The sequence below is a fragment of the Micropterus salmoides genome, unplaced genomic scaffold (genome assembly GCF_014851395.1).
Source record: "Micropterus salmoides isolate LMB-PRFRI ecotype aquatic unplaced genomic scaffold, ASM1485139v1 Ms_hic_scaffold_5, whole genome shotgun sequence".
In the NCBI taxonomy this organism is placed as follows: domain Eukaryota; kingdom Metazoa; phylum Chordata; class Actinopteri; order Centrarchiformes; family Centrarchidae; genus Micropterus; species Micropterus salmoides.
The window spans coordinates 14,021,204-14,034,124 of NW_024044237.1; positions in this window are offsets into that span (position 1 = coordinate 14,021,204).

The window sequence follows — 12,921 nt, forward strand, 5'->3', positions numbered from 1 at the left end:
TAAGGTGAGCAGCGGCACAAGGATCATCGAGGACTTGTCTACAATCACATTATACACACTAACTTTACCTGTTTTCTTTTGATGGAGTCAAGTGTCAAGATCATCTTTTAATACCAGATTGGATTTGATTACAATCTGCTGACGCTGCAGCCTGCGACACACCTGAAAAAGCATGTAGCTCTGCCCTGAATGCATTAGTGCTGACAGTGGAGTCACAGGCGGGCAGACGTGCCCTTGGCCACGGTGATCTCAGCCTCGCCCCGAACGGCGCCGAGCACTGACAGCACTGCAGAGTGCGGAAAAATTGGGAACGGGAATGGAAAGGCCCATTAGAGGCCCATTAGAAAATGTAAAACAAACAAAAGAACAACAGTGGAGAAGCGACGGATGACAGCTCGGTTTTGTAGGCACATTATCTGCTTAACCTTATGTCCTTTCCTCATCCTGGCTCTTTTCCTCCAGCTGGTTAAATTAGCTTGACTCCTAGGATGCCTGAAATAGAAATTACTTTTACATGAAACCTCTACAGGGTTGGTGACAACAGCAGGGAGCACATGCATTCGGTTGGACATGTAGCTTTGGAAAATCATTTTAAAATAATGCTAATGGTAAAACACATTATGGTCTGAACTTTAGAAATCACTGTGAATTCAAGAGTGTATTACTAAAATGGGATCTCTGACTGTGGTATGTAATTTCAAATCAAATATGGATTTCATCTACAATGATTTATATACTTTACAATAACATAAATTAAACATGCACCCACATTTATCTCATCTTTGAACATATAATGATAGAGTGATATTAATGATATATATAGACATATATGTTATAATATATATAAGTCCATATATGGAATATATAATAAAGCAAGTAACACAAAAAGTAATTATAGTTTTTCTTTTTACCTACAACATATAACTGACTTTATAAAGCATGTTTTTTTTTACCTTTAACACAGTGCACTGGCAGTAATAATCTTCTGCTAGAAGGAAGCACTCTTAATGATTAAAAATAATACACCCATAGCTGTTATCAATAGGAGCATCATTTTTCAGTGCACCAAAAGTTCAACCGCGAGTGATGAAACAAGAATGAAGCCACTGTACTTAATTTCAGTTCAGCACACATTACTTTAAGAATAAGTCTTGCACTTACAAATGTGTTAATCTGACAATGAGCATTTACACGTTTCTAGCAGTGTGTATTTTGACAACCAGATAGCCAGATAGTCAAGAAATTTGATATATTTGTTTGTGGTCTGCTGAGAATGATTCTTGATATTTTACATTTAATCTAGTACCAGATTAAAGTCAAGACTTATCCCTGACTAATGCTTTGGTTCACAATAAGCTACCTTGCAATCTAAATGGTTCGTATTTGTATAACGCCTTTCTAGTCATTTCGACCACTCAAAGTGCTTTTACATTACATCTGCATTCACCATTCACTCACATTCATACACTGAGCCTAAGAAGTGCTCAAACAGAAACTAACATTCACACTGGTGGAACAGCCACCAGGGGCAATTCAGGGTACACTTCGACATGCAGCCTGGAGGAGCCAGGGATTGAACCGCCGACCTTCCGCACTTTAGTTGCAATTCTGTAACACACTTGCTCCTTTCTGCATCATACTTGCTCCTAGACGCTACACACTACTTCATACATAAGACACTTAGTTCAAAAATGAAAACACATCCATTCAAAATACAACAATTTAAAAAATGTAGACACACACCTGAAAATACTTACTTACAAAAAACACCAATCATCCAGCTACATAAAGGCCTCAGTTAAGCCATTTTGAGAACTTTGCAAGCATGGAGGCAGGGAGAGCTAGAGGCAGAGGAAGAGGAAGACATACACACAGAGAGAGAGAGAGAGAGAGGAGGATGTGGTTGAAGAGGCCATGTAAGGACCATTATTTTGTATGATGTAAGAGCAACTTTGGTGAACCATGTTATGAACCATGGCCAGACTATAAGGGAAGCTGGGAAGAGAGTCCACCCTAATCTAAGCCCTTTCATAGTTTCATCCATAATAAGGAAATTCTGACTGGAAAACAGGTATGTCTTCAACTCTCTACTCTACTCAGACTGTATCCAGAGTATTTACAGTACTGTACCATATCACGTTACCGTATCACATGTATTGTATTGCAGGGTGGCTAATGCTCCTTTTCCAACAAAAGTGGCAGTTTTGTGAAACATACCGTGATTCAGTACTGGTATGGTAAATACAGTAATGTACAGTATATACAGTTCTGTAAAAAAGAAGCAACAAGAACAATTTGTGGTTGCATTTTTCTACAGAATGGCTAGAAGACCTACTGGGGTGGACGCCAATGCCTGTCCACCCAACAGCAGGATCTTGCCATAGTGAACCTAGTCAGAGCAAACACTGCAATCCGTCTCCACAATATCTTCAGCAACAAATACTTGCAGATAGGCAAGTATTCAACAACATAAATCGAGTAAGCATTACCACTATCAGACGCATCTTGGTAAAGCACAACATGACCATGAAGCAATTGTACAGGGTCCCATTTGAGAGGAAGAGTGTCAGGGTCAAAGAACTTCGACATGAATATGTACAGGTAAGTGTTCAGTCCTTTACATTTACAATACAGAATGGGTGCAGTCCAGTAACAGATGAACATGTACCACTGAATCAGTACCACATAGATTAATTCAGAAAGCTACACAGGTACCTGTGTGGTGGGGTGGGTCGGTTCTGTATGTGTAGTAGTGTAGGTGTCATCCACAAAGCCATCCACAATATGTATTTTTTGTTACAGAGAATCTTGGACATGGATGGAGCTGCCCAGCGGCATGAATGTATTTACATTGACGAGACTGGATTCAACCTTAGCAAAAACAGACAGGGATGTAATATCATTGGCCAAAGGGCAATTGTGCACGTCCCGGGGCAGCGCGGGGGAAATATCACATTGTGTGCTGCCATAAGTCTTCGACGGTTACTGCACCATCATACTGGTCCCTATAATGCGCAACACATAATCACATTTTTAGATGCACTTCATGATGCAGTTGTACAGGAGGTCCAGAACTGGTTCACCAACCATTTCCTATAGAGGAATGTTTTTGCGCTTGGAGATGGTGGGTATATGACTGCCAACCAAATACCCATATGCCTCTTCTGCAGGCAATGAAACAGGCCTGCAGAGACATTGAGTTAAGGTCAATCCAGGGATGGATTCGGCGCACAAGGGGATATTTTCCCAGATGCTTAGTGAGAGAAGACATTGCTTGTGATGTTGATGAGATCCTGTGGCTAGACCCCAACAGACGGCAGGATCCATAAGCCCACTTGCGCAGAATTGTGTTTTTCTGTTTTTACAGTAGTGTGTTGTTTGTTTTTTATTTTTGCTAACTGAATTTACTGTACTGTAAAATATACTACTGTAATGTAATGATTTTGAATTGAGTATTTCATTTTTTGGTTGTTGTGAAAACATGCCCTCTGTGGAACTGAATAAAAACAGTGAAAACGAAAGACTGCAGTGTTTTATATAAAGTAGACTAGTGTGATGCAAGTGGGTATCATTTTGTCATCAGAGTGACATTTTGACAAAGGATTGTTACGTTTTGATAGCAGAGTTTGAATTTGACATAGATGTGAACGGTTTTTTCCCCAGTGTTGTGTCTTATTTGCTTGTGCGTAGAGTTTTGACACAATGAGCCAAGTTTTGCAAAACGTGTTCAAGCAACGGGCAAAAACTGTAATACACTTCTTTGTCTGTTTTATTATTCATTTAAATATGTATTGATTTGTCATCGGGCCGGACAGGGCAGAAATGGGAATGGAGGGCACAAATACCGCACAAACAGACACCACAAAGAAAGGACAACACCTGTAAGAGAACAGGGATGGAGGGTGGGGTCAACAGGAAATAGCAGAGGAAAACACCAATTGGAGAAAGCAACAAAACCTGCAAGAGAACGGGGAGGGGGGCTTGGGGCGGAGAAAAACAAACAAACAAACAAATAAACAAAAAACAAAGAGACAACCAGCCAAACAGCAGCAATAAACAGCTGACATAAGAAAACAACTGAAGGAGAAATGAAAAGGAGAAACAGTCAAGCAAAATAATAATAATATAAACAACACAGCACAGCCATGAGAGCTGGAATAATAACAATTAATTTAAATAAGTAACTTAATGAAAAGCATAAAGAATAATTCTACCTCTGACAACCAGGGACAACCTAAATTTGTTGTGTGTGTGTGTCTATGTGTCTGTCTGTATGTGTGTGTGTATATGTGTGTGTGTGTGCATAAGCCTTTTCCAGTTTAGACACTCATGAGAGTTCCTATGATTTGCTTAGTTCGCTGTAGCTTTGTTAGGGTTAGGGCTTTGCTTTGTGAAGGTGGCATAACAGGTTTGACTAAGCTGAAACCGCTGTCATTGTGACTTCATAACATGGTCGTCAAGAGACAATGTTCTTGAGACATGTGACAGCCAGATCTGTCCGTTGTATTATTATTGCTGCAACAATAGGTGCTCGTTGCTGTTGAAGAAAGTAATTTATGACTATTTGGTTTATTGCGCGCCATCAGCACTAAATCAGCCACGTAGACGTGGAGTAAAGCCCCATTTCCTCAGAAGGTCTGCATACCTTGTGGTCCATTTAGTATGTCATGCTGGCCTTACACAACAGTATGTCACAGTTAGAGCTGTGCCCTATAGGTGGCTATCTAATCTGCAGAGTACCCTGTGCTTCTTTTACAGCGATGGACATTATTCATCTGTAATGTTCAGTGGTCCCCAGTAGTTATTTAGTGATGTAATTTACTTTTCTGTTGACCTCTTTTACCTCAACGTGCCATCAGCATCATCTACAGATACTTCTACCTTAGTATATTTCCCAGAATGCTTTTTAACAACCCTCAGTGGAGGAGGCTGGCGTTGCTCTATGTGTGCAGCTGAGAGAGGAATAAAAATAGCTTTGTATATAACAGTAATTTGTCCACTCAAGAAAAGTGTGTGGAGGGAGGATAAAGCTATGATTCGGTGCCCTGTTGCACAAATGACAAAAAAGCCACAGATTGAAACGGTGGCTGCTGTGAATTCTGACCTGTGTGGCTACTGATGGAATTAAAATTGGTATCTCCTACTGTCCTGTTATGGATTTTTTCCTGCATGACTGTTGAACAGAACTGCAAAATGGTGATTGTAGACCAAAGACTTTGCTTAAAGGGATAGCGAAGTGAGGTTGTATAAGGTACTTATCCATAGTCAGTGTATTACCTACAGTCAGCGGTGGTCAGCGTGCCTCCATTTTGGAGAAGCAGACAGGAGTCCCAGCAGGAAAGCTAAGTCCTAACATATAGGAAGCAAGTGAACTCCAGCGGATGAAGTCTGAAACACAGGCTACATATACTACGAGTGATGCTGCCCGTGTTGACTGCTGACTGGAGGTGAAACAGAAACATCAGAAATGTCAGCATTGATTTTGACCAATGAAAATAGGTTGGAAATGGAGCAAGTGCATGAAACTTTGCAAAAATAGAGCCAGGGCAAGCGGTATTTCAGACGAGCAACACATTGCCTGTTCACTGATGCACGGAGCAGGTTAGGACATCTTCATTGGGAACAACTGGCAGTCTGATGTTCATTCACTTGTTTGCACCACTTCAGTCCCACTGCGCCTTGCACTGTATTACGCCAAAGAGAATGTGTTAGTTATACAAATATTTCATAACTGTGTTAGATGTGGAAGTGTTTTAAAGAAAAACACAGGACAAATGGAGACATTTCATGAGTATGGATAATGACTATATAGGTTGCTTTAAAGCAAGAAAGGGCAACATCACATGTCGGTATATGGTTTATGTTCAAAGATGGAGTTTGATGGGGTGTGTGGTCAGGCCAGGGTGACCTTTAGAGGAATGCTTACAGCTGTGCCCACAGGCTCTTGTCAGGCTACTGTTGACCCACACTGACCTCTCTGCGCTCTGCAGCACCTTTCCACACACCAATATCTCCAGGCCGTCACGCCTAGATATTACTGTCGTCAAGATATCGAACTACACAGCGTGTGTAAGGCATGTGAGGGAAGTAAAATAGAACAGCTAGTGCTCTCATAGGTGCACATTTAAAAATGAATGGTGCTTTTTGGACAAGAACGCAAAAGTGCCTTCACTGGAATAATTACTTATAAACTGAAAATGAATGGATAGTGGGGAGACTACCTGTTTTAGCTGCAATTATGAGCACACCACTAAAAGTCTAAAGGTTGCAAAAAGGTTTTTGGTGCAAAAGGACACATAACACCATCTAAATTAAATTATGACTGCTCATTGATTGATTAAAGACTTATTATATTCAATTTTGCCGAACAGATGCAGAATCAGCATGCAAATCAGGCCAGAGAGGCTCCCGACTGCTTCCAGAGCACAGTTGCTTTTGGTTGGTGGGCTGGAATTTGCTGTAGCCCTCCTGCCTGCCTGAAAACACATAACATTCAGTGCACAACATTTCTGTTACTGTTCTGACAAGCTTGCGTTTGATCAACTGGTTGTGTTTAAAGTGCTTTTTAAAATCTATTTGATTCTTCCCATTTCTCTGTTTTTGTTTGACGGCTGTGCTAACTATTAAAAGCAACCTCAGAATTTAATATATTATTTAATTATAAATAAAGATCATGGTGCAGCCATCAGAAGAAAAAAAAACATGCCTCATGCGCATAAAGACATGTACAGTGCAGCCAGCTGGTGTTATACAATGATCTCATGCTAAGTTCTGGTGTCTAACTAGCTGCTTCACTGGTCTACTTAATGTCAGTCCAACGACCAGTTGGAATCGATCTGAAGTTCGATTGTTACCCAACTGTAAACAATTCTGCTCAGAGAAAAGCTTTTAATTTTTGTTTTCTTGTTTTTTCTCTCATGTCCACCATTCTGTTACACAGTCAACCCTCCTGGGTTCTGAACTATAAAAAAACATTTTCTGGTATAGGCGATCAATAGTCATTCATACACACACAAGCACACCAGCAGGCAAGGCTGTTGTTGTTTCTATAAACTATCAATGTAAGAAACTCATACGCATACAATGTTTCAGGTTGATATTACTCACAAAACATAAAACCATACCAGAAAACAAGCAGTAAAAGCTTTCTGCACATTTTAAATATGTATTCAAAACTTAATTAAAGAGTTTTTCCAGCTTACCTGCTATTTCCTCAAACTGAGCAGTCCTGGTCTACGGCCAGGCTCTGTTCAGTTTTTAATAACTATAATATGATATTTTTATTACGAGATTTGTATGCTTTGCACGTGAATTTCATTTCCAGTCCTGACAAACCTTTTGGTAAACCAAAATGCAAAAAGGAATTATAATCCAACCGGTACCTCAGGGAACATTTAAAGCCGCTATCATGAAAAACAAAAAGTAGCAGCAGACGAAGAAATTATGCATTTAAATGTTTCTTTTAAACAGTTTTCTATTTCAAAACGCACTCCAACAACCCCAGAAAGCACGGAATACAGAATCACTTGTCATTTACCACTTAATTTTTACCAATTAATTTTCCTGCGGATTTACTGACTGAATTTCTCCCTCTCTCCTGAAATCCAGGTATTTTAAATTGCTCAAGTTCAGCAGTGTGTTCTAAGTTTATGGTACAGTATGTGTATCCCTCACAAAGACAAAGATAGATTCCCTATGTTGCAGAGCTTGACCCTTGTGTGTCAGCCACTGCTCAGTATCCCCCCTTCTCCCTGCAGGCAGCACATACATCCTGCTGGCCTCTGTGGCCATGGGTCTGAGGTGCAGCACTGAGCTTTAAACTGAAACAATAGATTATTGTCACCTCAGCCATGTTAGAGCCAACAGTGAAGAGAGCTTTCTGAAAAGGACAATAGGGTATGAATTGATTTATGAGGGTTCAGGGGCCCATAATGTGCAGTAGTAACAAGGAATCAATGGGCTAGAAAAATGCTAACAGCAGCCCTTTATGTCCTAAGCCTTTGTCTCATCCAGAGTTTAATTAATTTCACTCCTTTTTGGGAGCGGGTGGAGTGGTGATGGAGAGGTGCATCAGTCTCCTCTTATGCTGCTGCTTCATTGCAGTTTATAAGCCAGCTCAAGATGGCCCTCATGAAAAGGGAATATGACAGATGTGATGGTGTTCTTTTGAAAATAGCTCATCTCATAAGTACTGAATAGATCCCCCCACCCAAACTTAAAAGACACAAGTATAGAGGTGAGGCCTTCCGTCCCAGTTGCAAACATGAGCTATGGGACTTAGTGGGAAAATCTCCTTCCAGATGCTACATTCCGCTAATCGATCTTTACCTGAAATGATGTTAAATGCGACTTCTTTTATTTTTAATGTTGGTCACTTATCAATTTCTCAATATGATGAGCTTCCTTTAATCTATTAAGGAGGAAGAAAAAGGCATTTTAACCATAATTAGATACGGAACGGTTGATCTCTGACAACCAACAGAAAGCTTTTGACAGCCAAGATTCAAAACTATAATGTATTTGTTAAATTTTAAAATTAAATTAGCTTCTAGTTAATAAAAACAGCATCATGTATAGACAATGTTTTTTTTTGTCATGATTGCATTATATAATTAATTTCTCAAGCATTTCCGTGAGAGACATTGAAATACATACAAATACCTGCATGAAATCCATCATAACAGTGATGTGATGTTTTTTGATGACACATTGATAGAAAAGCAGTAACTGGTGTTACACTGACACGTTACAGCACTGATTGTACGATGACTATATGGTATTATTAACATAATGCATTAACATATGTAATATGGTACAGGAACAAACTTATTACTGTAATACCCCAATTGAAATCAATGATATATTATAATTAACCATGTTTTTTGTTGTGTATTGAGCTTAATTCGCATGTGAGACTACGTGAGAGCAACATTTGGCAAAATAAAACTCCCTCATACTTAACACAAAACTGTGGCTGATGTATTGGCTTTCCGTCTGGAAGTGTTTGAGTGAGGATGATGTGCAGTACATCCGATGAGGTCCTGTATATTGAATTAGTTGCTGAGCTGTCTGTGAATATTACATTCAAGCAAATTATAGTACAGCTTCTTGTGGATCGGTGTGATTTGTTGACAGTTTGTTTCATGACCAGTTAAATGGGGAAATGGGATTCAAAGGGTTTGTAGCTGGCTTGGCTAGAAGTGCGGGTGTCATAACAGTTTATGACATTGTTGAACCCGCTGTCATTGTGACTTCATAACATGGTTGGTTATGTCTGGATATCTATTAATCCTCGGCTCTTTCTAACCTTCACAGATCACACAGTAAGAATTCAGTGTTTGAAATTGCTGTCTGTGTGCCAATATTTAGCTTCACATCTCTAGCTACTTTCCTGGCGGACGGTGTCAATAAAGTCTGTCAAAAACAGAGCCATCGCATTGTAAGTGATGCGCTTTTTGACTGAAACCATCCCCGTGGTTGCACCACAAAGCGTACATGAGACATTTGAGCTGTGTGCCAAATCCACACTACTGTACACAAATTTCAAGCAGGTTGAGATTATGTGTTGAAAAAAAGGAACACAATTATAGAACACAAGTAAAGAAAAAAGTTAGCACATATACTAAAAACACAAAATTTGTGATTTTGCTGTTGGTGTAAACTATTGAGGCAGACTGCAAAGGGCAAAGGAAATAGAAGTTACTCAAAGTTGCAAAACATTCAACATATTTTGGACGGTGGTGAGACAGCGCCAGAAAGATCATTGAAAATTGAACTTTTAATTCTCACTGACACACCCATGATATTGACATTGCTATTATGCGGAAAGGTACATTCATTTTCTGTATACTAACTAAAAAAACAGTGTACTATAACAATTATTCTAAGTCACACCCTCCCCAACCGGCCCTTCCACATCTCCACACCAGATTGCCTGAGACAGAAACAGCACCCTCCTTCTGATGTGGGTAAGTCACAAAACATTCCCAAATCCTACCAGGGAAAGAGCTACAGAAAAAACAAAAATCTATCTGAGTGCTTTCTTTTCTTTCAGACTTTTTGGCAGTAGCACCAGAATTCACATACCTCTGTCATTCTGGATGATTACAGTGGCTTAAACTGTGTATCATGACACACAGATTTGGAAACAGTGTGCATTGGGATGATCACATCACAGCCTTATAACAGCACAAGGTTAAAAACAACTGAATCTGTAGCAAATGCCCCAAACAGTAAAGCCAAGAAAACTGATAATCCAACATCAAATGAATTCTCCAGTGTTACTTTCTTTACCATTCCCCATGTCCATGTAAAAACTACAGAAAGCTTGTTTTTGTTTTCTGGCTCATCCTCTTATGATTTATTCTCATGATGATTTATTAGCTGTTATGACACATTTGAAGATTTTCACACATACTGATGTTAAGGCTATCAAAAAAGTCATCTTTGAAAGTCATCACTGTTGCTCTAAAATGTTGAAGAAAATGTGTGAGACTGCAAATATATTTTTAGGTATGATGTCGAAATCGTTACAGTGATTGCAGATACTTTAAGAAAGTGCAGAGTATGCCTGCAATAGTTAAATCATTTTATACTCTAATTTAATTTGTAGCCAGTGTGTATATGTAGACACATATATAGTACACATTTATTTGGGGTAACGTCAATTTTGATTTAACAGTACGGATGAACAAAACAATCAAACTTCAAATATCATCTCCCATACACTAAAAGTCTCTTGGTACAACAACCTCAATATGACAAGTGTGATATGCTGATACTACAGCCAGATACTGATACCGTCAATGCACTTCACCACATATAATTTTTTCCATTGCAGCAAGCTCAGTTTCCATGGAAATATTTAGTACATTATGTATTTGAATTTGAGGTACATAAGGAGGCATACGGCCTCTGTATCTGCATCTTCTGCCTAAAATCAGACCCAGAATATATGAATGCATATTTGGAACAAATGCAAATGCATTCAATGTTGGCAAAGGCCTTAAACCAACAAGAAATAGTGATTTGGCATTAAATTAAATCAGTGATTTTTTTTTGTCATGTTCGATTTCCATCTATATATAACTCATAGAGACCATTAAAAGCCTTATACTATCAAATGGCCAAGTGACATTATTTTGCATTTCTTCTCCTATCTTCATTTTGGATAAGCCAGCATCACTCATCTCGTTGTGTTTGCATGATCAAAGCCTGCCAAGACTTTGTCAGCACACAGCTGAGATGACAGATGATGCGGCAGCTGTACTCTGAAAAGGTACATTTACCAAACAAGGTATGGATAATAAATATAAACAATAACAACACTTTCCCTTGTTTTTATCAAGAAGCCACTCAATGTAAACCACGCATGAGTGGCAGAAAACTATTCTCTCACGAGTGCAATAAACCAGAATGAAAAGCTGAGGTACCATAAAGTATTTGACACTTAACTGAGTGATCTGAATTGAAAATGTATTGACTGTTTGCTGTCTGATAGCCAGTATGTCAGTGCGTGTAGCCAGGTGGTTATAGAAACATTGATTGGCTGGCTGTTTGTGTGTACTGATTCGCACCACCTGGCCTCAGTGTTGCCAGAAGCATTACCCCCAACAGTTTCTAGATATTAGTGAAGGGCTGTCTGTGGAACTATGAAACTCCAATATAACTACTGTATTGGGAAACCATTATTGTACTGGCCAACAATAGCTGTAGTTTAATGAGGCAAACGGCTGGAAGGGACTCATGATACAATAAAATCTACTACTACTAGTACTAATTTAATTAGTTTACTAATTGAGTTTAAAAGTTAAAACTGTTATCAATACCACTGAGTTTTGGTCAGCATTAAAAAAAGAATGAAATACAAAGTCAATGTTGAAGTGGAAAAATTGCAGCTCAGACTAACCGTAGGTGTTGGATGAAAATCCTGCCTAAAAAAAACAAATCTGAGGCACAGGATGAATTAAAACAAAAAACTATGCTGGGTATTATCTGGAAAACTGATAGCAAATGCATGAGTAGAGCTTCTAACCAGCTAGGATTTGTTTTGGCGGGGAGGCGGAGAGGCAAAGCGTGCGCCCTGACTTCCCCTTCAGCTCCCCCGTGGTCAGCCTTGCTGGGGGAAATCCCAGTAGGCTGCCTCAAATCAAAACATGCGTAGGTAAACAAAGTCTTGTTTTAAGATATGACTGAGATGAGCCCCAATTTAATACTAATAAACACATTCACCCAGGCAAACACATAGCTATGTAAACCCTGCGCTCTAGGTACCAGGTAACGATGTACCAGTCAGCCAGCTAAATCAGCCAGGCGTGTGGAGAGGGAAGTGGTGCAGTGAGACCGGAGATACTTCTTCTCTATTTTAGGCAGCTTCCTAACAAGCGTCCTTAGACAGGGCTGTAGGGGAGCAGGGTAACTGCTGAGCCTGGCACCACTCAAAGCCCAGAACAGAGCAGCCAGCGGGGCTAACAACCATCAGCAGCCCAACCAGCTGCTGTTGTGTGCCCCAGTCCAGGCACCAACACCCCTGGGACGACAGCGATCAATAAAACCTACAGTCCTGGAAGATATGCGGGAAGAAATGTGTTGAGGCAAAACAGGCTCATTTAAAGCTAAACTGTTCTATCAGTGGGGTTGGAGGAGCATGCTGAATATCTCTCCAGAGAGCTGGGAAAGAGGGGATGTTGCATTCACTGTAAGAGGCTTTTGGATGGTCTCTGCAATTTGGAAGGTCAGAGTAATTGGCCAAATGAGGGTTCAGGCGAAACCCATAGTGAGTCTGTGTGTGGTTGTGTGTGTGTGCACATGTGTCTGTATCAGAAAACGAGATGGATAAAGAGAGGCAGAAAAGGAAAAGCGATGAAGACATGAAGTAGGTGCAAACATCGGTTTGTAGGCAACTTGATAGTGAGAACGTTA